A 22,996-nucleotide genomic window follows, 5' to 3' on the forward strand; every position below is an offset into this window, starting at 1 on the left:
TTGTTACGTCCAGAGGGAGAGAGAGAGAGAGACTCTTTAATGAAAAACAGAACATGTCGCCGTTTAGATTTCGCTGGCATGCTACTCTGCTTAGGAAGGGGAATTGGGGAGGGAAAGATAGAAAAAGAATGCTGAGGAACAGAAAAAAAATGAAGGGCGAGATGAAATGCGGTCATTAAATGCGTTCTAAGGTGCATCGTGGAGTAATGGTATAAAAAGAAATGATGAAATGCATAATCCGACAAATGTCTTATAGAGTTCGCAGCGTGACAAATGCCCGAGGATAACGTGCAAGGTGAATTTAGAGTTTTTCAACAAGCCCAGACTCTTTCAAATACGTAAATAAAAAGTTCATCGCGAGCCTGTTGCCTAGGGCTGGCTAAGGGACCTAAAACACTGTTTATTGTAAAAGGCTCTGGGAAGAGCTTTTCCGTGCTATGTTCATATAGTACGCACGCTCGTCAGCGCACGGACAGCACTCAACAAGGATATGTTCTACAGTTTTAATGGAGCCACAGTTGTCACAATGCGGACAGTTCAGTTGACCGAAACGGTATTGAAAGCCATTCGTGTATGCACAGTTCAGGCGAAGTCGGCGGTAAAGAGTTTCTAGTTGGCGAGAAAGTTTCGGAGGGAGTCTTGATCATAGATGTGGGACAACTGAGTAAAGAAATTGGTAGTGTTGTGGCGGCAAGCTCTAAAGTCGATACTTTGCTTCGGAAGCAAATTCTTTGGCCAGTTGAGACGCATCAGATTTCGTGAAGAAAGTCTGAATATACCTCCGATGTTGGTGGTCTTTACGAGCTGTGTGATCTGCTTTTTCATTGGCTATAATTCCACAGTGAGCTGGTATCCGAGGAAATGGTAAATATCCAAATTATGTAGATACCGGATGTCATGGGAAACAGGTTGATAATTGGTTTTCTTCAGCAGGTTATAGCTGATTTGTAGAGATGCTCTGGAATCAGTAAAGGTAACCCATCGTCCGAGAGTTTGGTGCAGTATATAGGAAACAGCTTCTTTTGTGTCATAGAGCTCAGATGTCGTAGTTGATGTCTTCCGCTGCAGCCGGACGACAGGACATGATTGTATGAGGGCACATAAAAGCCACAGGCAGAAGTGTCTTGAGTAGTTGAACCGTCGATGAATATGTGGGCGTACTGTGTATATTCCTTGGCTAAGTGGACGAGAGCAGCTTGCAGAAGGGCTGCTTGTGGCATGCGGCTCTTCGCATCCACGCCAGGAACGGACGTATTCACCTTTAGAGACGATAGTGTCCATGGGGGAAAGGTAGTAGATTTCGTGGCTGAATAATAATAGAGGGGGGGGGGGGGGGCAGGAACTGCACAGCTTGACCAAAACCAGAGTTGTAGTGAGTCAGGTAAACGCGGTGTAAGAATTGCTTCTTCCCTTGAAGTACTTGTCGGAGATGGGTGAGCATAGGTTTATAGGTTTTTGGGCAGCAATCACAACTAGCGGAAGACATTCGGCTTCTGCAAGTCATATGCGCAAGCAGTTGTTCCGCGTGGCTTCAAGAATCTTCTTGCTTGTTGAAGATAATCTTTGAAGCACCGGTAATTAGTAGCGTAACGCTGCTTCAACGTAGGCTTTTTCAAACAGAACCAGCGACCGGCAGCTACTGCCCCAGCGTGTTCCCGCCATTAATCTGAAAACCTGCGACGCTTCAGTGATCCTCTCGCGGAGTTTTTTAATCTGACGTGCCCAAGAGAGACTACTGTCAATTATAACACCTAGGAATCGCTGTGATCGCACATACGATAGGACCGTCTACCCACAAGGTGCGGGTTTCGAGTCATTATTTTTCTTTTGAATGCCAAAGCAACGCTATTTTATGATGAGAGGCGAAGACCCCGGGGAGCCAGGTACATTTGAGATGGGCAGTAAGGCTCTCTGAATACGTTTCTGCGTAATAAAATGCGAACTTAATGCACTCCAGATGCAAATATCATCTGCAAAAATTGATATGCGTACTCCTAGAGGAAGGTTTCTTGTTATATGCACAAGGGGAATACCGAATGGGAGACGGCTGAGAACAACTCCCTGTTACGCCCCCCTTCCCTGCGTGGAAGAGTTGGACCATTCAGAGTGCTGATAAAAATTTGCCGCTCTTGTAAATAGTGTCAAATCTAGTTGTAAAGCCAAGGCTGCCCAAGGCTGCTAGAATTGCATGATGAAACAGAGTCGAACTCTGCCTTGATGCCAAGAAAAACGGCTGTCGAGATGTACCCAGCGTGAAGGTACTCTTTAAGTTATGAGGCAAGGGCGATGACATTATCAGTCGCAGAGCTATTCTGGCGAAACTCATTCCTTTCTTGAAGATACTCATTTCGGCTCACAAAAAAACTAGTTGACGCGTTTGCAAATCATTGCCTCCATAATCTTACCTACGCCACTCAGTAGGGCAGTGAGTCGGAAGTATGCGTAACTTGTTGGCTCTTTTGAAGATTTCAAAACGGGCCCAATGTTCGCCAACTTCCATTCCGTGGGGACCTGACCAGACATCTGAGGAACAACTGTAATATACCAGAAGTCGAAGAAGGGAATTTTAAGGTAGCTTTGCGATTGCGTCATAGGTCACTTCATCATTACTCGGAGACGTCCTTCTGTTTAATTCCGCGATAGCTGCGGATAGCTCTTCAATTGCGAAAGGTAGGTCCATCGCTGACCCTGCCGCTTAAGGGACGCCTCACAGACCGTCTATAGAGTGTGTGGAAGGCCCTGATCCCACTGACAGTAGTCTGCAGTATTCTTCTGAGGCTCCTTTAATGAATGTTCGTTCATGCAGATATAGTGCTATGAAAAGGTGAAGCTGTTGGAGGGAAGTGCGCATACCGTGAACTCTCTGCCACGTTTTGGCTACTGGTTGGCGCACATCCAGCTTAGACCAAAAATCACGCCATCTCTGCCGGCTAAACTTATCCAGGTATCGTTGAATGTGATGTTGTGCCCGTCGGCAGGCGCGAAAGTCTTCAGGGTTTTTTTTGTGTGTACCCAAAGCTTTCCTTTCAGCTCGCCTGCGAATTGCGCAAAGCGTTTTAAATGTCTCATCATTTGAGGGTAAGCTTTTAGCTGTGATTCGTGTGCTTTCTCTCAGGCAATAAGCCATTGTCGATATTAGTTCCTCATTTCGAGTTGCAGCAGTAATTCCTCTGCTTGCATATTAGGCGCAGATTTTTTCCGCATTTGTGCTTTCTTCAAGGCGCACAAATTTGCAAGACATAAGTCTACATTCCACATCGATGCTGTAGTCTTTATGGCCTCACGAGTAAGCATTCGGAACAGCGGTTCACCATCCTCGACAGACGCAAGCGAAGCGGCGAAGCTCCGCAGCTGGTTTTGCAGGTGGCTAATCTGTCTCCCCATTTCGGAGCGCGGGATCTTCATCATCCGTCTCGCATGCCGCGAAGACGGAATGCAAGGCGCGATGGGGGCAAAGACACCAGGTAGGACCCACATATGTATCACGATTATGCTAGAAACCAACTAGCCAACTAGAACCAACTAGAAACCAAAGCTAATCAATAAACGCAAAGTAGGCGACATAAGGAAGTATAACATGGAGAAAATTGAGCATGCTGTAAAGAACGGGGGAAGCAAAGCGGTGAAGCAGAAATTGGGCGCAGGTAAAAATCAGCTGTATATGCGCTAAAGGACAAGGCGGGCAACGTCATCACGAATATGGACAAGATAGTCAAAGTAGATGAGTTCTATACTGATCTCTACAGTAGGAAAAGTAGTCAGAACCGTAATGAGATTGGCGGTAGGGAAAAACAGTCAGACGTTCCATCAGTGACGAAGGACGAGGTTAAGAAAGCAATAGAGACTATGAAAAGGGAGAAAGCTGGAGAGGATCAGATAACTATAGATTTGTTGAAGGATGAGTTCCTCCCAAAAAATTAAATATTCATGTGAATCGTCTGAAGATGGCTTTCGCATGAAAATGCGCGAAATACGAAACAAATACCCACAGCCCAGAGTATAGAATATATGGGTGCCACCATGAAGAACTGAAAACAAAGATAGATGCAAGATGCAGAGGTTTCATTTCATTTCATTTTATTTCCTCAAAAGGCCCCAGGAAGGGGTGTTACATAAGTGGCGGGAAACATTATAAAAACATTGTTATTCTACATATTGTTTTACACTTTCAAAGAACTTTGATGAGCAGGTGATAACAGCGATGTTAGCTGGAAGGCCGTTCCAGCCTGCAGCTGCGCGGGGAAAAAAGGAATTCGAAAAGGAAACGGTGCGTGACAATGGAGGGGCGACGTGCAGGCGATGACTGGTGCGGGGTGATATGCGTGCTGGGGGAAGAATATAAGGGGCTCCCCGCATGGGACTGTTAAATATTTTATGGAATAAAGAAAGGCTTGAAGTGCGACGACGGATGATAAACCAGCGGCTGTTTTTAGGGCAGAGACACTAACATCATAAGAATACAGTGCATGGATGAACCTGGCAGCGCGATTTTGAACGGCCTCAAGAGAATCAATGCGGTAAGCTTGATGGGGATTCCAAATGGGTGACGCGAATTCCAGTTTAGACCTAACGAGTAAATTATAGGCTAAGAGTTTAACATGTTGAGGCGCGCAATGCAGATGATGTTTTAAGAATCCTAATGTTTTATTTGCCGATGATATGGTGTTATTTACATGCAAATTCCAAGAAAGATCAATAGAAAGTGTTGCACCTAAATATTTATACGACTGAACAGGTTGTACGGGCCCTCCAGAGATTACGTAGGAAAAATAAGAGGATTACGACGATGGTGGAAATATAAAAGTTTACATTCATTTGGATTAAGTTCCATTAGCCAGTGGTCACACCAGTTATGTACAGTATTAAATTATTTTGTAGTGTTGATTGATCAGTGGGGCCAGTGATAGTACGATAAACTACACAATCGTCAGCAAACATGTGTATGTTAGAGGTTACATGTATTGGTAGGTCATTAATGTATATAAGAAAAGGTAGGGGGCCAAGTACTGATCCCTGGGGAACACCTGACGTCACCGGAAGGGAGCTAGAGAACTTAATGTTAACAGTAACAAACTGGGAGCGATTAGTTAGAAACTGTTCAATCCATGTTAAAATGTTGGGGTGCAGATTTAATAGGAAAAATTTTATCATTAAGCGCTTATGGGGTACTTTATCGAAGGCTTTAGCAAAATCTAAAAATATGACGTCGGACTGTTGATTAGAATCGAGGTTAATGTGCAGGTCATGCACGAAAATGGCCAGTTGGGTTTCACAAGAGTAGCCCCTACGAAACGCATGCTGCGCGGGTTGAAAAAAGTTGTCAGAATCAATAAAGACCATAATATGGGTATAGATAACATAATCCATGATTTTGCAGGGTACGCTGGTTAGAAAAATTGGACGGTAATTTAATGGCGCCCCTTCATGGATCACTGCCTTGTCGTGGCGGAGGGGCTTGCGAAACTCGATGAAGTCGTGAGCTCTGCTGTGTAGGGCCACCCAAGATAGACAGGTCACGGCAGAGAGTTCTGACAAAATGTGATTCACTGGAGAAGGTAATGGCAACCCACTCCAGTATTTCCTGCCAAGAAAACCCTATGGCCAGTCACAATACCATTAATGATATGGCGCCGGAAGATGAGCCCCCCAGGTTGGAAGGCGTCCCACATGTTACTGGGGATGAACAAAGGGCGATTCCTAGTAGCTCCAGGACGAATGAAGCGGCTGGGCTAAAGCCAAAAGGACGCTCAGTTGTGGATGTGTCGGGAAGCGACCGGAAAGTCCGATGTTGCAAGGAGATATATCACATAGCAACATGGAATGTAAGATCTATGACGCAAGGTAAACTGGATGTCGTCAAGCGAGAAATGAACCGATTGAACATTGATATCTTGAGTATCAGCGAGCTCAAGTGGATCGGAATGGGAGAATTTAACTCCGGCGACCATTATGTCTTTTATTGTGGGCACGAATCCAAGAGAAGGAATGGAGTCGCTCTCATAGTAAACAGAAGAATGGGTAAAGCAGTGCTAGGGTACAACCCCAAAAACGACCGAATGATTTCACTTCGGATCCAAGGTCACCCTCTCAACATAACAGTTATCCAAGTCTATGCACCGACCACTACTGCTGAAGAAGCTGACGTTGAGAGATTTTATGCGGACCTACAATGCCTTTTAGACAGCACCCCATCATCAGACGTCGTTTTTCTCGTAGGAGACTGGAATGCTAAGGTCGGGAGTGAAGAAATATCCGGAATTGTAGGCAAGTTCGGTCTTGGCGAGTCGAATGAAGCTGGACAGAGGCTAGTAGAGTTTTGTCAAGAAAACAACCTGACCATAGCGAATACTCATTTTCAACAGCACAAGAGGCGCCTGTACACATGGACTTCACCGGACGGATCGATTATATTCTTTGCCGGTAGAGATGGAGAAGCGCTATACAAGCAGTAAAAACAAGGCCTGGGGCCGATTGTGGCACCGACCATCAGCTTCTTGTTGCCAAAATTAAGCTTCGATTGAGGAAAACTCAGAAAACTAGAAGGCCTTTCAGGTATGATCTGGATCAAATTCCATTAGAATATGCTGTGGAAGTGAGCAATCGATTTCAAGAATTAGATCTAGAAGACAGAGAGCCCGAAGAGATGTGGACTGATGTTCGTGATATAATACAAGAAGTTGGTACTAAGGTAGTTCCAAAGCAAAAGAAATGCAAGAAAGCAAACTGGTTATCTGAAGAGGCTTTGCAAATAGTTGAGGAAAGGAGGATGGCAAAAGTTATGGGGGAAAGAGAAAGATACAAGGTTCTCAATGCGGATTTTCAGAAAATAGCAAGGAGAGATAAGAATGCCTTCCTGAACATACAGTGCCAAGCAGTTGAGGACAACAGCCAATTAAGGAACACAAGAGCTCTGTACAAGACAATCAAAGATATCAAAGGAAGCTTCTGTGCTAAGCTGGGCGTGATAAAGGACAAACGAGGCAAGGACCTCACTGAAGCCTCAGAGATAAAGAAGAGGTGGCAGTAATACACAGAAGAACTGTACAAGAAGGACCCGAATGGGCAAACCCAACATAAAACGGTTGTGATTACTGATCTCGAGCCGGGCATCCTGAAGAGTGAAGTTGAATGGGCCTTAGCCAGTCTTGCTAAGAAGAAAGCCAGCGGAAGTGATGGCATTCCAGCTGAGTTGCTTTAAAACCTCAACCATGACGCTGTTAGCATTCTGCATACATTATGTCAGAAGATTTGGACAACTCTGCAGTGGCCACAGGATTGGAGGAGGTCAGTTTACATCCCCATTCCAAAGAGAGGCAGTGCCAAAGATTGTTCCAACTACCGCACGATCCCACTTATTTCGCATGCTAGCAAGGTGATGTTGAAAATCCTCCAAGGTAGGCTGCAGCAGTATGTGGATCGGGAGCTTCCGGACGTGCAAGCTGGGTTTCGCAAGGGCAGAGGAACTAGAGACCAAATTGCCAACCTCCGCTGGATCATGGAAAAAGCAAGAGAGTTCCAGAAATCCATCTAATTCTGCTTTATTGATTATGCGAAAGCGTTTGACTGCGTAGATCACAGCAGATTGTGGCAAGCTCTCCAAGAGATGGGAGTTCCAATTCACCTCATCTGTCTCCTCAGGAACCTGTATGAAGGACAAGAGGCCACAGTCAGAACTGGGCATGGTCTTACCGATTGGTTTCCGATTGAGAAAGGAGTGAGGCAAGGCTGCATACTGTCGCCCTGCCTATTTAACCTATATGCAGAGTGCATCATGAGGAAGGCCGGTCTGGACGAGTCTTCATATGGAGTGAAGATTGCTGGAAAACGTATCAACAACCTTAGATATGCGGATGATACCACTTTAATGGCAGAAAGTGAAGTGGAACTCAGGAGACTTCTGATGCGCGTACAAGAAGAGAGTGAGAAGTTTGGGCTTAAACTGAACATCAAAAAGACAAAGATCATGGCGTCTTGCCCTATCAAGTCCTGGAGCATCAATGGACAAGAAGTGGAAGCTGTGACAGATTTTCTCTTCTTGGGCTCCAAGATTACCTCGGAAGGAGACTGCGGCCATGAAATTAGGAGACGCCTGCTTCTGGGAAAGAGAGCAATGGTTAGCCTTGACCGCCTAGTAAAGATCAGAGACATTAGTCTGCCAACCAAGATCCGTATAACTCATGCTATGGTCTTTCCAGTTGTGATGTATGGATGCGAGAGTTGGACTGTGAAAAAGGCTGACCGCCGAAGAATTGACGCGTTTGAATTGTGGTGCTGGCGAAGACTCTTGAGAGTTCCTTGGACTGCCAGAAGATCAAATCAGTCGATATTGTCGACCGTAAACCCTGACTGCTCATTGGAGGGTCAAATTCTAAAGTTAAAACTCAGCTACTTTGGTCATCTGATGAGAAGAGAGGAGTCGCTGGAGAAAGATTTCAAGTTGGGAAAGGTTGACGGTCGCCGGAGAAGGGGTAGGCAGCGAACGCGATGGTTAGATGGCATCCTCGAGGCACTGCAGATGAAGTTATGTGATGTTAGGAAGATAGTGAGAGACCGGAAAGCGTGGCGTGAAATGGTCCATAGGGTCACGAAGAGTCGGACACGACTGAACGACTGAACTGAACTGAACTGAATTTAATGGCGAGTTCTTGTAACCTGATTTAAAACTGGAACGCCCTTCCCACGTTTCCATTCGTTGGGTAGTTTGCCTGTGAGTGGTGACGGCGTCAACAACATTGACAATAAAGACGCACATGTGTCTTTGGTGTTTTTCAGTATTTTAGTGCTGATATTGTCGATACCGGCGGAAAACGACAGCTTCATGTTTTCTATCAATGATAAGATTCCTGCAGGAAAAAAATATTAGGGGAGGCATAGGGTTGTGAATAAATGTCTGCTGTGCAGGAAGAGGTGGATCGCATTCGTTAGTAAATACGGATGAAAACACTTCAATAAATATATTGGCGCAGTTTGTATCAAAGATTGTTTCACCTGACTCATCAGCGATTGAACTGGTACACGCATGTTGTGGATTTATGACTTGCCAAAACTTCCGGGGGTTAGTGGTCAGCATTTTAGGTAAATCGGAATGAAAAAAAAAAGCGCGTTTGGCTTCACGAATTTTCTTTAGGTATACTTTCTCGGCCTCGTAATACCTATTCCATGAGTTGTCAGTGTGCTGTTTTTTAGCTGAGCGGTAAAAGCGTTTCGTTTTGTTTTCCAATCGTTTTAATGTGTTGATTAACCGTGGGTTTGGTTGGTTGTTTCGAACGGTCAGTTTAGGAATACATTTTCCACCCAATTCTTCAATTTTCCTTTTGAATAGTGACCAGTTGTCATGAACTGTTCTTTGGATAAAGTTTGAGTAAAAAAAAAAAGTTGGAACGTGCGAAGACCGTTATTAATGGCAGTATAATTTCCCCTAATTGTTTGCTTATTTATTATGCGAGAAAGAGTTGTAATGGTAAAACATGCATGTATTAGTTTGTGATCACTGATACCTGGACGGCATGTGACAAAATGACATTTTTCCAAAAACAGAGCACTGGAAACTGAAAATCGAGAACTTCGAGCAAAGTGTGAGCTACTCGAGAAAAAGGCAGATGAACGCGAGAGAAGAATGGTTGGTTTGGAGCAATACTCGAGTAATGCAAACAGATCAGAGGCATCGAACGAAAGGAAAATGAAGACAGTTTAGACAGAGTCTCTAAAAAAAGCAATGCCATTGAGCTTCCCATCCCTCCAGATGACATTGAAGCTAGCCGCCAAACGCCAACTCGCAACAAAAAAATCGCGCGCGAAGCGCGATGCAGCACTCCGAAAGGCTAACAAAGCCAGGCTTGCATATGCCGACTTGAGATATGCTGACTTAGGATCCAGCAGAATACGTGACTGAGCATCTGTATCCGGCGCTGAAGAAACTGCCTGGTGCGGCAAGCAAAAGGACAACCGAACGCAAGTGGAAATTGGTTTGGTCGTACAAAGGAAAAATCTACGCTCAACAGACCGAAAAATTGAATACCACGCAGGTAGTCGGAGACTGTGACCCTTCACTGATAACTAGTTCTGAAGTGAAGCAGTAGGCGCGCAGTATGGAATATCGAGTCTTTGCTATACCGGAATAAGTTCCAACTCCTATCTCACATAGCGTTTCTCTCCTTTATATTAACACCGAATCAGCAATTAATAAAGACGATGCCATCAGTAGTAATCATTTAGACCAATTACACTTCAAATTCAATGCTATAATTTTTATTTATTTATTTATGCAGTACTGCTGGCATAAATAAATAAGGTGAAGCTGTAAGCAGGAGTGAGACACATTAAGTATGGTATAATTATTAAATACGAAAAACAAAACAAGGCGCAACAAGCCTGCTTCCGCAAACCGACACGCACAACTGGGTAAATGCAACCGCGAATAACAGAACCGCATTATGTTAAAAACAATAAAAAGAAAAGCAAAAATACAAAGAAACAAGTAAGATACACGTGGCAGAGTTCAAAGCGCCTACCATCACAACTGAAGGCATTTCACAAATGATTCAGTGGTTGGGCTTTTTCTTAATCGAAACTTGGTAAATTGAAATAAGGTTAATTAAAACTTCGTATTATGAATGAGGTAGCCCATCAAAGATTGATGGATACAGGGGTTTTTTGGGGGGAAGTCGGCTCGTCAAGCTGCTGGTAGCAGCAGCTTTTTGCGGCTGCTCCATCCTTGTTATTTGTGCAAACGACAACAAAATTTGATTTGATTTGGTTTGATTTTTTTAAAACTGACAGGACGGAGAGGCGGCGGCACTGTCATTCATACTGAACACTTGAATAAATGCGAATTTATGCCGGAATATAGCAGACTAAGCGGGTATTATGAAATGTTAATAATACGTAACAACAATGAAATATTATCAGTTGTGTACCACCCAACCGGCGGCAACATGTGCTTTCTGAACTCATTTCATGAACTTTGGGAATGTGTTACTGAAATTGATTACATACAACTTGTGTGTTCCGGCAACGTTCACGTAGACGCGTTAGTAGAGAGTAACACTGCTTTCGACTTTATTATTAGGCGCTCAACTGGTTTCACGCACATAATTTCTACTCCCACTCTTATGACATTGTCATCTACCACTGCACTCGATCTAATTATAATGAACAACGAAACGACTTTTCAGCAAGCAGGCACCGTCACTTTTCATATGAGTGACCATTGCCCTGTATTCATGTTTTATTTTAGAAACACAAATACTAAACACGGTTAATTTGCGGAAGTGTTCTCTTTTCATTGCATAACACCCTACGTAATGCAATCGTTCGGAAGTGAGATAGATGATTGTGACTGCTCTTTAGTACTTCAAACAACAAACGCAGCAGAGGCATATTCTGCCTTTATCGAAACTTTTGCTCAAGTATACTCGAAGCATTTTCCCCTTGAGACTGGTATACCATCGAAATAAAAATGTGGCTCACTATACATCACATGCGGATGATAAAACATAAAAACAGGGTGCTTTTTCTTTCGCACGCGCATTGCCGAAGCCCTTCAGAATTTCATGAAAACTGAAAATAAACTCAATTGTGATCTAAGGCGGTCTAATATTACGCATTTTCACCGGCTATTTTCTAATATTTTAAGCAGAAAACGTAGCATTGCCTGGAATGTCTCAAACAAAGTCTTTGGCCGAAATAGTTCATACTTCCCCTCTCACAACATCCTTGTTGACGGGCAGGAACATACTTGCCAGTCGCTTGCGGAATACTTTAACCAACACTTCTTCAGTATAGGCCATTCAATGCATCCCGCGCCGAAAGAACAGTTTTTTCCTTGAGCCGACTGACGTAAAGGAACTGCATACAGCACTTCGACGACTAAATAACACAGCTGAATTAGACTGCGACAACCTACAAATCCAGCTCATAAAGCATGTTTAGATTGTCTCTTGTTTGTACTTGCGCATATTTTCAATTGAAGTTTTGAAGCAGGAGTTTTCCTGAAGAAATTAAATGATCCAGAGTCTCTGTCATCTACTCAGATGGTGACAGAAACAACACCCCGAACTAACTATAGACTAATAATTATTATGTCGGTTTCGTTTTCTCAAAATAATTGAAACGATAGTTAGAAAACTTTTGCAGGCCAAAGATTATCGATAGATATGATGACTTACCATGATAAAAATAAAATTTCCAAAGGAGAATGATGTCAATTATAGAGCACTGCAGGTAACGTTTGGTAGTGACGAGGACACTGCCCCCATGTCGATTCAAATGTTCACAGTGAAAGACATCACACTCAAAGAAGATATCCTGAACTTCTGAGTTATTCATAGGTACCTATAACCATGTTTCTGTTAGCAGAATGACCTCGGGATCGATGGTGTCGATTATACGGTGAGGTGCAGGACACTTCTGATATTAGTATAAAGAATATTCAAATGATTTTGATTTCGATTTGCTGATGTGTTAACATGATGCTATGGACGGAGCGGGATCACCTTCTATTGGTTTCGGGCATACACGTAAGTTTTGTTGTCGATTGTATGCGTATCGCGACGATGCTTGAATTATAATTCTTGGGCTTAGCAAATACAATAAGGAATTTTCGAGCCTGGCAGGTATTTAGAGAATAATCTTCAGAAATGTAGTAACCAAGACTTGTAGCTTTATTTCGTTTCATTTATTTTGCCCTTAAAGCCAGAGAGCATTGAAGAAGGGAGCGATAGTATACAGTAGATATGTACAGGTTGTCTTAATTCTAATCGTACAATTTTACCTAATGCGGAACAAAAACGCTGATTATCGATAATGAAACAGTTGTTCTGGGAAGGTGGTTCCAGGCCTTTGCTGTTCGTGAGAGGAAAGACTCAGCCGCACGTTTAGTTAAAAAAAGAAAAAGGAATACCAATTTTATGCGAATGCTCAACTCGTGACGAAACATACGATGGAAGGGGTATAAGGTTGCAGCGCAGACTGGGGTTATGGAAGAATATTTTATGAAGTAAACAAAGACGAGCGTACTTTCAACGGCTGGCAAGAGATGTTAACTGTAATGTATTCTTCATAGATGTTGCACTGCCGAGTTGTTCTGAATTAGTTCAAGGGCGCTGATTAGGTTTTCAGTGCAGGGATCCCAAATGGACGCAGCATAATCCAACTTACTGCGAACTAGAGATTTGTAAAAGAGAAGTTTCAGTGAGGTGGGAGTAGAACAAACGTTACGAAGAAGGCAACTGCGGGTACGGTAGGCGTTGTTAAGTACGGAAGTGATGTGAAAAGATCAACTTAGATCACTTGTTATGTGAACGCCTGAAAAAAGGGTATGAACACACTTGATTTAGTTAGATGTTATTGAGATGATAAGGAGCGGGCTGGGTCAAAATGCGCGACACACATAGCAATTTTCATTTAGCAATATTTAGTTCACCACGTAGTACACCATTCACAAATTCCATCAAGGCCTTTTAGCAAACGAAAAGTGTCGTTAGAGTCGTTAATTTCACGAAAAATAGCGCCGTCATCTGCAAATAAATTAATGTTAGAATAAACGCAAAGAGGAAGGTAATTAATATAAATTGGATACAGAAGGGGCCCTGGCACAAATGCCTGTGGTAATTCCGACAACACGGAAGTCAATGGAGAAGGAATGTTATCAGCTATTACACACTGCGTTTGATTACAAAGAAAATATTCTGACAATGTTAAAACATTGGAGTGAAGATTTAGCTTGATCAGTTTAAAAAGGAGCAGCTTGTGGCTAACCTTCTCGACAGCCTTCGAAAAATCCAAAAACCTTCAGTCCGCGCATGAATGGTGATCAAGAATAGCGTGAAGTTTGTGCGTGAACGGATTGTGTCTCGCACGAAAATAATTTGCGAAAGCCGTGTTGAGCACAGTGACAAATGAGTTAAATTCAAAAAAGGTAACTGTGTTAGTGTGTAAGACGTGCTCAAATATATCTTACATGGAATACTGGTTAGCGATATTGGGCGATAATTAAGAAGAGAATTTGTGCTACCTGACGTATGCAATGGAACCACCTTCCTATCACCCAGCCCACTGGAAGCACATATGTAATGAGTGACTGCTGAAATAATTTGGACCATATGATTGAGTAATAAGGTTTAGTACTCTTCAAGAACTTAGCGTTAATTAAATCTGCACCAGGACTTGTACGAGGTTCAAGATTTTCTGTTAATATTGATATTCCTTGGGTCTCGACGTATACTGCATCCATCATTCAAAATCGATAGTCTTCCACTGCAGGACACATGATGCTAGGAGAAAGAACAAAATTACCACAGAAAGTTTCATTCAGATTTAGAGGACAGTCAGTTTCAGCGATAGTTGAGCCGTTTTCATCTAATAGTTTAATTGCCTGATTTATATCGGGATTTATAGTATGCAAAAAATTTTTAGGATCATTTGTAAGCATTTTCGGTAGAGTGCGCTGTAGAAAAAGCGGCAAGCCTATGTTCGGTCCTTGCCTATATGGCCAACTAAAACTCATTGCATTCTGTTTTTTTTTTTGCGGAAAACGCACGACACAAAAGGAACGAGGTAGACAGGACAAGCGAGGTAGAAGGACAAAGCGTGCTCGCAAAACTCATCGGGCCGACCTAGGCCACCCACCTCAGCCCGAGGTCGGGGATTGACAATGGCTTAAGAACGGCTGATCATCGGCAATCGACCTCAGGCCGACGAGTATGGCCTTCTTGGCCAGGCTACTGCCGCCTTAAGGTCATGAATTGCCCATGGCTTGCCGACTTGGCAGCCGACAGCTACACTATAGGGTCATGCATGGGCCATGGCTTACCCACACATGGCCCAACCTCTTCGGCGGTACTCGCTGCCCGATGGTTTATCCAGCGTCGGCAGTGGACCTCGGGCCAACGAGTATGGCCGACTTGGCCAGCCTATTGCCGCGCTAGAGTCGTGCATGGGCCATGACTTCTCAACACATGGCCCAACCACTCACGGTACTCGCTGCCCGGTGGTTTATCCATGTATAATTAGTGGTCTACTCATCCATGGCCTATTTTTTACCCATTAAAACATCTACAGTTTGATTGTGCATGAAAATCGGCGCTGCGGCAGTATTTTTATATGCGCATCTTCTCCTACATGCGCGCTCTAACTTTGTGGTGTCAGCAATGGTGTTCTGCGAGCAGATGAAAAGCAACTCATTCGTAAGTAGCTTAAAAAAGCCTGCGCATCGACAAATGTAGGTTTAAACAGCACTTTTTATTGGGTTTTCTTAAATAATCGAAACAGGCTCAAAGCCCTCATAATAAAAAAGTGGCACTTACAGCTTTAATAAGTTTGTGAGGCTTCACAGCAATTCATTCTGGCTTTCAGCTTCTAAGCTGAGTTGAACATGCCACGTTTCCCTGCTCGTTGTGCCTGCCATCACAAAACTTCACTGTTACAAGAAATCGCTTGACTGCTGCCGCGGTCTTCCTGGAGAGGACGTAACTCAGGTACACGTTGCCTCTCCTCAGGCATCCTAGAAAATATAGGAAAGAAAATATCAGCCTTCATTCCGTGTTCATAAGAATTTTCTAGCCTGTTAAAATGATAGAAGGCTCTCACTCAAGCAATTATAAGGACCTTCATTGGGATCAGTGATGATGTAGTCATCGGATGATACCTGAAGTCAATTGAAATATGAGGTGCACCATTTTTAAAAATATACTGCTTGTCTAAGCAAATTTGATCCAATGCCTAAAAAAGACATTTCAAAGGCAGGCGAAGGAAACCAGATACGTATTGCTGGAAACAACCTTGAGGGCAAAGAAAATGTTTTGTTTAGAATCCTTAATAGACATTATTTACCCAAATTACTGATTTGACTTAAACAATAAATTGTGTTGCTACTTTGAAGAGTACCGGCACGAACTATGTGTCATTATTTGCGATAAAAAACCCTCACGTCTGCATTTGTTTCCCCAGATACAATAGGAAACCCCGAAAATACAAAAATCAGATTGCCGGACAATACAATTGCAGCCTTGGTTTGGCTCGCCAGCCCTGTGTAACGATAGACCTATAAGTTGCACAACCGTTCAAAAAGACTGTATTGGTATTTTACAGCTGAAAAATAATGTACCGCTCATTTATATCCTTACCGCTTTGTAATCATTATCCGCAATTGCAAAGTGCGGCGCGCTCACTGTAACTCGCGCCTTCATGTGCGCCAAAGGGCCGACGCGAAGCACACTTCGCCAGCATATCACCCTTACTCATGCATGGGGCCAGCCATTATAGCGGCAGGTTGTTTCGTCCGCTCAACATCATGTTGAGAGCAGCACAATTAAGGTGCGCGATTGGGCTGGTAACGGTTTCGGTATCTACATTACCCGGAATTTCGCTGAAGATGGAAAAAAGGTACACGTGAGGTTTTAACCGAAAATATTTAAACAGGGGTTTCCGAACGTGCTCACCGACTCTGTATGTCCTATTTATTGTCTAAAGTGAATATTTATTACTTGGAGCGAATAACCTCACTTCCCTACGTACAGAATAAAAATTTACTGCGCTGTCCTAAGTGGCTGCCAGCAATGTGTCACCGGTTTTCATCGCCTATTTCTAATGGTTTATTTCTAGCCCTTGGCTCAAACTATCGGGCACAGCAGGTGTAATGTAGCTTGAATAAAACCTGCATGAGATCATATATATGGATAGATTTGTAAGCTTTACAGATTTCACTTACAAATACTACGAGAATCGCGTCACAGCAGCCTTTCTAGAAACTTGAGACGTACCATATCTATATTCATGGCTAAAATAAAGTACTTAACGTATTAATTCAGCTCAGCAATTGCAGCTATAACAGAAAGTGAGGGCCGGCGACACCGAAGGCGTGCCTAGCTTTCAAAATGTCTTAGATTGCACAACGGTCTGAAATATGGAATTTAAAAAATAAGCCCTTGATATTGGCTTTCCCACAGCATATGTATGAGTGCCTTAGATAATAAACGCAATCGAGGTCCCATTAACATTTTTGTTTCCTATAAAATTTTTATATGTGGTGGGCAGATATATAGACACAAAGGAATTAACCTTAATTTTGCAAGATACGGCGTAGTTTTCTCGAAAAAGAAAAATCGTACGGTACATATTTAGAGGTAGAAAACGCTGTATTTGCCATTACAAAATGTTGTAAGTTTGGAGACCATGATTTTGTCATCTGCTAGATTTTACTCACTAAATATATGCAGGTTTTACATTTACAAAGACTACTAGAAACCCGTTTTGTTTTTGCAGCTGAGTTATTAAAAAAATCGCAAACTTTGCTTCAGGAGCGATGGGCTGTAAAAATATATATTGTTAACCTTATATACTGGCATATAATGCATTAGGTTGGTTGCACTAAATATGTTGGATGCACTAAACGCATGTTCTTAATTCCAGGAAATATTTGGAGCTACAGACCGCTTGGTGTGTTCACCACAACGCATCAAAATCGCCCAAAATTCGCAAACAGCAGTAAAGGACAAATTTGCTGAAATAAAAAAAGATCACCTTCGATTTTCATTCCAATCCTTTTCGTGAATCCTCAGTACCTAAAAATATCACGGACTTTTAAAAAGTGTTGCGTTATACTGTTTACAAATATAACAATAAATATTAAACCGAGTGCTCGTCCTGATAATGACCAAATTCAGCCTGCATTCATGCAAGATTCAATAATATCTTGGCACTGAAACGATTTCTCTACATTATATAGGTTCTATTCTTTATTTTTGGAAAAATTTGAAGCTCTAGATTTGTGTTTTTTTCTGCGTATTATTTTGAAATCGGACAAAATTAAAAAAATGGTAAAAGAAGAAAAACTGATTACAATATAAGAAACTGTCGCAACTTCGATTTTTATCGGGATCTCAGAAAACAATTCAAAGTACTTTGTTATATGAGTCGGTAAATATATTGAAGTCTGCAAAATGCATTATTAGCATAAAAATGCCTGTTTGTATTCTATAGATGTGCTTATGGCTCCCACTTATGGAGCAGGCATCAAACCTTCAATTCAATATTTGCAGACATTTTACCTTAAGTAAAATTTAAAGCCTTTCAGCGTTTATAAACCCTTTTTCTGCTTATCAGCAAAGGCCTAATATAGCTTAAAATGGTATTAATTCATTATTTTTCGCAATTTCATGGCAGAACGCAAGTGAAGGCTGAACGTTTTCCCTGTCCAGCATTCTTTTTTATTGCTAGGTGCAATAGTATTCAATCTAGTTTAATTATTATATTACTCCATTTCCCAGCTTTGACCATAAATAACACTATTATATTTTTTAAGATGATTTTTCAATGTGTAACGTTTTATAATTACAATCATAAGCAAATCGCTTTCCAGCATGATAATTTTGGTGGCGTTAGAGAGAACACACATAGCAGCTTAGAGATCCCTTAAATTAACCATATAACCACCGTAATAAACACAAAATGTTTTAGTGCAAACAACATATCATGCCAGTATGTAGGGTTGAAAATTAACATTTTTGTAGTGCGTTGATCCTGAAGCAAAGTTTGCGATCTTTTACTAAATCAGATGCATCAATGGAACAAGCTTTTAATACTTCTTATACAAGTAAACGTTACGTAGACGTGGTGAGTAGAAAATAATGGATGACAAATTTTTTATGCGCAAGCAGCAGGACTTCAAATATGCAACTTTTTGAAATGACAAAAACGGCGTTTTCCAGCTTTAGGGATATGCTTTTTTTTGAGGGGGGAAGGAGGGGGGGGGGGGGGGGGGGGCGGGGGGGACTACGCCGCATCTTGCAAACCTAACGGTCATTCTTTTGTATCGAGACATTAGCCCACGACATATGAAAATTTAATTCAAAAAATGGTCATGACACCACGTGTACTGTTCCTGTTCGAAGACATCCATATTTGTTTTTATTTCTTCTCTTCAAAGGGTGGTTTAGGCAATGCGGTGAATAAAAATATAATCGAATATATTAAAGATTTACGCTCTATACGTTATACCTAAAGCCACTTATATTGTCACAACTTTCATCCATCATTGGTAGCTGAAACAACATCACTAAAGGAATTCGATTGCAAATTGTTCGCGAGTTAAATAGACATACGAGATGACACACGTATACATAGTAGAGTATAATTTTAAAAAGAGCCGTTACTAACTATAGGCAAACCATGCTATGATATGGAGCATATGTATTACTCCGGTTAAAAGTAAAAAAGTCGATTTAAAAAGTCGGCGAGAACTTTGCACTGCACTCAGGAGCGATTCTACTGGCCCCGGATTAACCACACGATTGACCAGTATGTGGCCAGCTGTCCTTAGTGTCAAAGTCACAAAAGTCCTATGTGTAGCTCCCGGAATGCTTCACCCTGTGGTGCCACCCAAGGCTCCTTTTGAGAAAGTCGGAGTTGACCTTTTGGGTACTTTCCCAAAGTCGCAAAACGGCAATCGTTGGATTGTTGTATGCGTTGATCATCTTACTCGCTACTGTGAGACGGCCACTCTTACCGCCGCTACAGCCTACCAAGTGTCGCTTTTTATGCTGCATTCATTCATCGTGCGACATGGTCCACCGAGAGTTGTGATACGTGACAAAGGCTGTCAGTTTACTGCCGATGTAATAGAAGAACTTCTCCGTTTATGCGCATCTGATTTCAGGCATTGGACCCCTTACCACCCTCAGACAAATGGTGTAATAGAACGCACCAACAGAACTCTAACCAATATGCTTGCAATGTACGTCGCTTCAGACCATAAAAACTGGGACTGTGTTCTCCGTACATCACATACGCATTCAACACTGCCAGACATGAGACCACAGGATACAGTCCGTTCTTCCTCCTGTACGCCCGCTCCCCGCCACACGCCGTCTATACAATCCTCCCATTTTCCTCTGACAACGACCCATGCTTAGCGGAAACTCTCTGCCTGGCTCAAGAAGCGCGGCGGATAGCCCGATTGCGGACATTGGCGTCACAAGAGAGATCAAAAGCTCGCTGTGACGACCACCATCGCCAGATCACCTATCACCCCGGTGACCTAGTCTGACTTTGGAAACCAATGAGGAAGCGCAGCTTGCACCAGAAAATGCTGGCCCGCTACACGGGCCCGTGTGTGATTTTAGAGTGACTTGGCGAACTGAACTACCGGATTGCACGCCTTACGGCCAGTGGCCCACCTGAAGAAGTCTCATAGTCGTGACAACACCTGACTCGCCCGGAGGGCTTCGTTTGCGAAAAGGGGGTAAATGATACAGACTAGATGGATGAAGAAGACGAGTTGAGTGTAGGAGGACTAAAAAGAAGCGTGTGGGCATCCGGGTGCCATCTGGCTCGGGTGCACTTGTTTTCTGTCAGCAATGTGGGTTTACGCAGTAGCATCAATACTGTTACAATATTAATATATTCGAAAAACTATTGCATGTTCAAATCAGAACACAATTATTGAGGTCATCCACGCACCTAATGTCTATGGGCATTACATGTGTGGATGACTTCGTTTTATTCCAATTCGTTCGTCACTCAAAATAATTGAACGAGGAAAAATTTAGTGTCTACACAATTTTCAGCGAGTATACCACAAACTATACTAAGGTGCTTCATATATAGTCACATCACCTAGCAAGTGAAGTGGGATAACAGAAGTAATCAGACACTCACCCTGATCAGCATTTCGCTTTTGCGTCATTTTTGTACGTTTTTAGGCAGGCTTTTCCACTGATTATCCTCTTCTTTATTGCCCTTCCAACCACAGTACACAAATCTCCTGGCGGTGCCAAACTGTCGGTTTTCGCACCAGTGATACACCTTAATCGATCCATTTCTACGTAGAAAATACTCCCGATACGCATCTAAAAAAAATGAAAGCATGTATGTGTAGGCTAAATCATTCACACATAAACAAACAATACGATTTGAGCAATGAAATCAAATAATCACACCCGTAGCAACAATAAGAAAGTGGTAGGCAGATAGGAATTTAAGCAATGAAAGGCGGTTGCTTACTGAACAAAGACAATAGCAAGAGGTCCTGCGTCTATAAGAATCGGCAATAAAATCAATGAACGTTTAAAGGTGCATGCAGCAATTACAGTGATGCAGTGGTACCTTTTTTTTTTCACTGCACTGGTTGGTATAAATATTACAGCAATTTCTAGCCCCCCCCCCCCCCCCCCAATTTCAGGTACCCCATTGAAAACCCTTTTCAAGGTACTGAGCAGAAGTGGTGTGTTATTTGCAGCTATTAACGGAAAGACAGGCTATCCTATGGGTGCATGCGCATTTCCTCCCTTTTGTATCTTGACTGAAAGCGACTGAAGAGTGGGTGTTGTAAGAGGTGCAGCGTCCCTAGGAATAGGAACAAAATTTGGTTTTGCTTGCAAGAAACAGAGATACAAAAAGGAGCAAATATGCCTGCATTAATAGCATGACGGCCTACCTTTTCATCAACAGCTGTAAACAAACTGTCACTGCCGATCGGTCCTTTGGATGGGGTTGTCAATGCCAGAGCTTAAAGCTAATAGCAATATGAGTAATATTTATTGCGATGACGGCCGTAAAGAATTCTAGCACAACATACCATTACTGTAACTATTCAACCGTCTGTTCATTAAACATTAAACATAGTGTTCATAAAGAACCATATACATCTCATTAAGGTGCTCTTTTTCGCTCCCAAATGATTTCCTATAGAATTAGAATACGGGGATCGCTGCTTCGGTTTCAACATTTTTGTACGGTGGCTATGACGTGCACTTCATGCATACAGTACTTGAGGCACAAAGAGCTATAATTGCCGAACAGGCGGACCTGACGTCCTGTCTCATTTAAAGTGCGCGCCGTGATCGAGCGCTTCGCGAGCTATATATCTCGGACGATATGGTCGCCTCATACCGGCCGTCAATTTTTTGTACAATGTGTCCCACATGCACGTTGTTTATTTCCAGTGACAGGGGCGCAGCGCAAACACACGGCTTGTGTGCCTTTTCGCTTGTTTTATTTTTTTCCTCCGCCTTCGAAGCGCGGCTGCGAAACCGCTCTCCTATTATCGCCGCTTCCTGACAACGCCCTCACCTGAAGGCGCGCGCTCAGAAGGAGGGCGTCGATTAAGAAAATTTTAAAAAGGGGCTCACTTGCGCTGTTCACGGCTTTCAATTCCTCAATATGATATTACCCATCCTAAAAGTGGGGGTTCATTATGACTAAATTATAGCCTAACCATCAAGCGGCATCACGCACATAATGTCCGCCCCACTGTAAAGTTCGCTTGCAGAGACCGCACGGACAGTTTTCAAAACATCATCTGTACATGGGAAAACAGCAAACTGCTCTTAACTTTTAACAAAATTCAAAAACTGAGCGAGCATGGCTTCCTGCGTGCAGAAGAGACGCTGTCCAAAATATATGTTCAAAACCTGGCGCGTAGTAGCTGGTTACTAATTGATTGCGGGACGCTGCGCAGTAAAAAAACTTGGCGCAAATGGCTGCCTGCAGTGGATCTGTCGCGCGTTCGTGGCAACACACCTGTTATGCACGGCTTCTGAATTTTCGGCGCAAATGCTGTTCATATCGATGCCAGCAAATAAGTCCCCGCACTTGCTTGCATGTAACCCGGACGAAACTTCGCTTAGTTCTTGAAGTCATGCTTCGCTCACTTGTTTTGAGGAGAATTAATACGGAAAGAGAGCGTTTTGACTGGTAGGAGAATATACAGAACAAATTATGAAGCAATGGCATGCTGCAAAGATATATACTCATGGTCGAAGATGACGGCGTTCACTTAGTCCGACAATTCCGATGGTTTTCCGCAGTTGCTGTAATCCGTACTCCGGCGACATTTCACAGCTCTGCTATTCACAGATATATAGCAAGAACAAACTGGAGCACATGTAACATATAAAGCGCGAGATAAAATTATGTACAACACAATTAAAAAGAAAATTAATGCGTAAAGAAATTAAAAAGGGCATAAGAAGCTGTCACAAGGTTTGTAGCGTCTACA

The 22,996-nt window shown here is 42.7% G+C and overlaps 1 long non-coding RNA gene across 1 annotated transcript; it reads right to left on the reverse strand.

Moving 5' to 3' along the window:
• Positions 1–15,221: 15,221 nt before the first annotated feature.
• Positions 15,222–22,996, reverse strand: LOC146194693 (uncharacterized). Its single transcript, XR_014705466.1, has 3 exons — positions 22,749–22,996; positions 20,656–20,846; positions 15,222–15,502 (listed from the first exon to the last, which is right to left on the reverse strand). It is a non-coding gene; the product is annotated as an uncharacterized LOC146194693 (long non-coding RNA).

The sequence above is a fragment of the Amblyomma maculatum genome, chromosome 3, assembly GCF_055883805.1.
Source record: "Amblyomma maculatum isolate TAMU_Amacu chromosome 3, ASM5588380v1, whole genome shotgun sequence".
NCBI lineage: Eukaryota > Metazoa > Arthropoda > Arachnida > Ixodida > Ixodidae > Amblyomma > Amblyomma maculatum.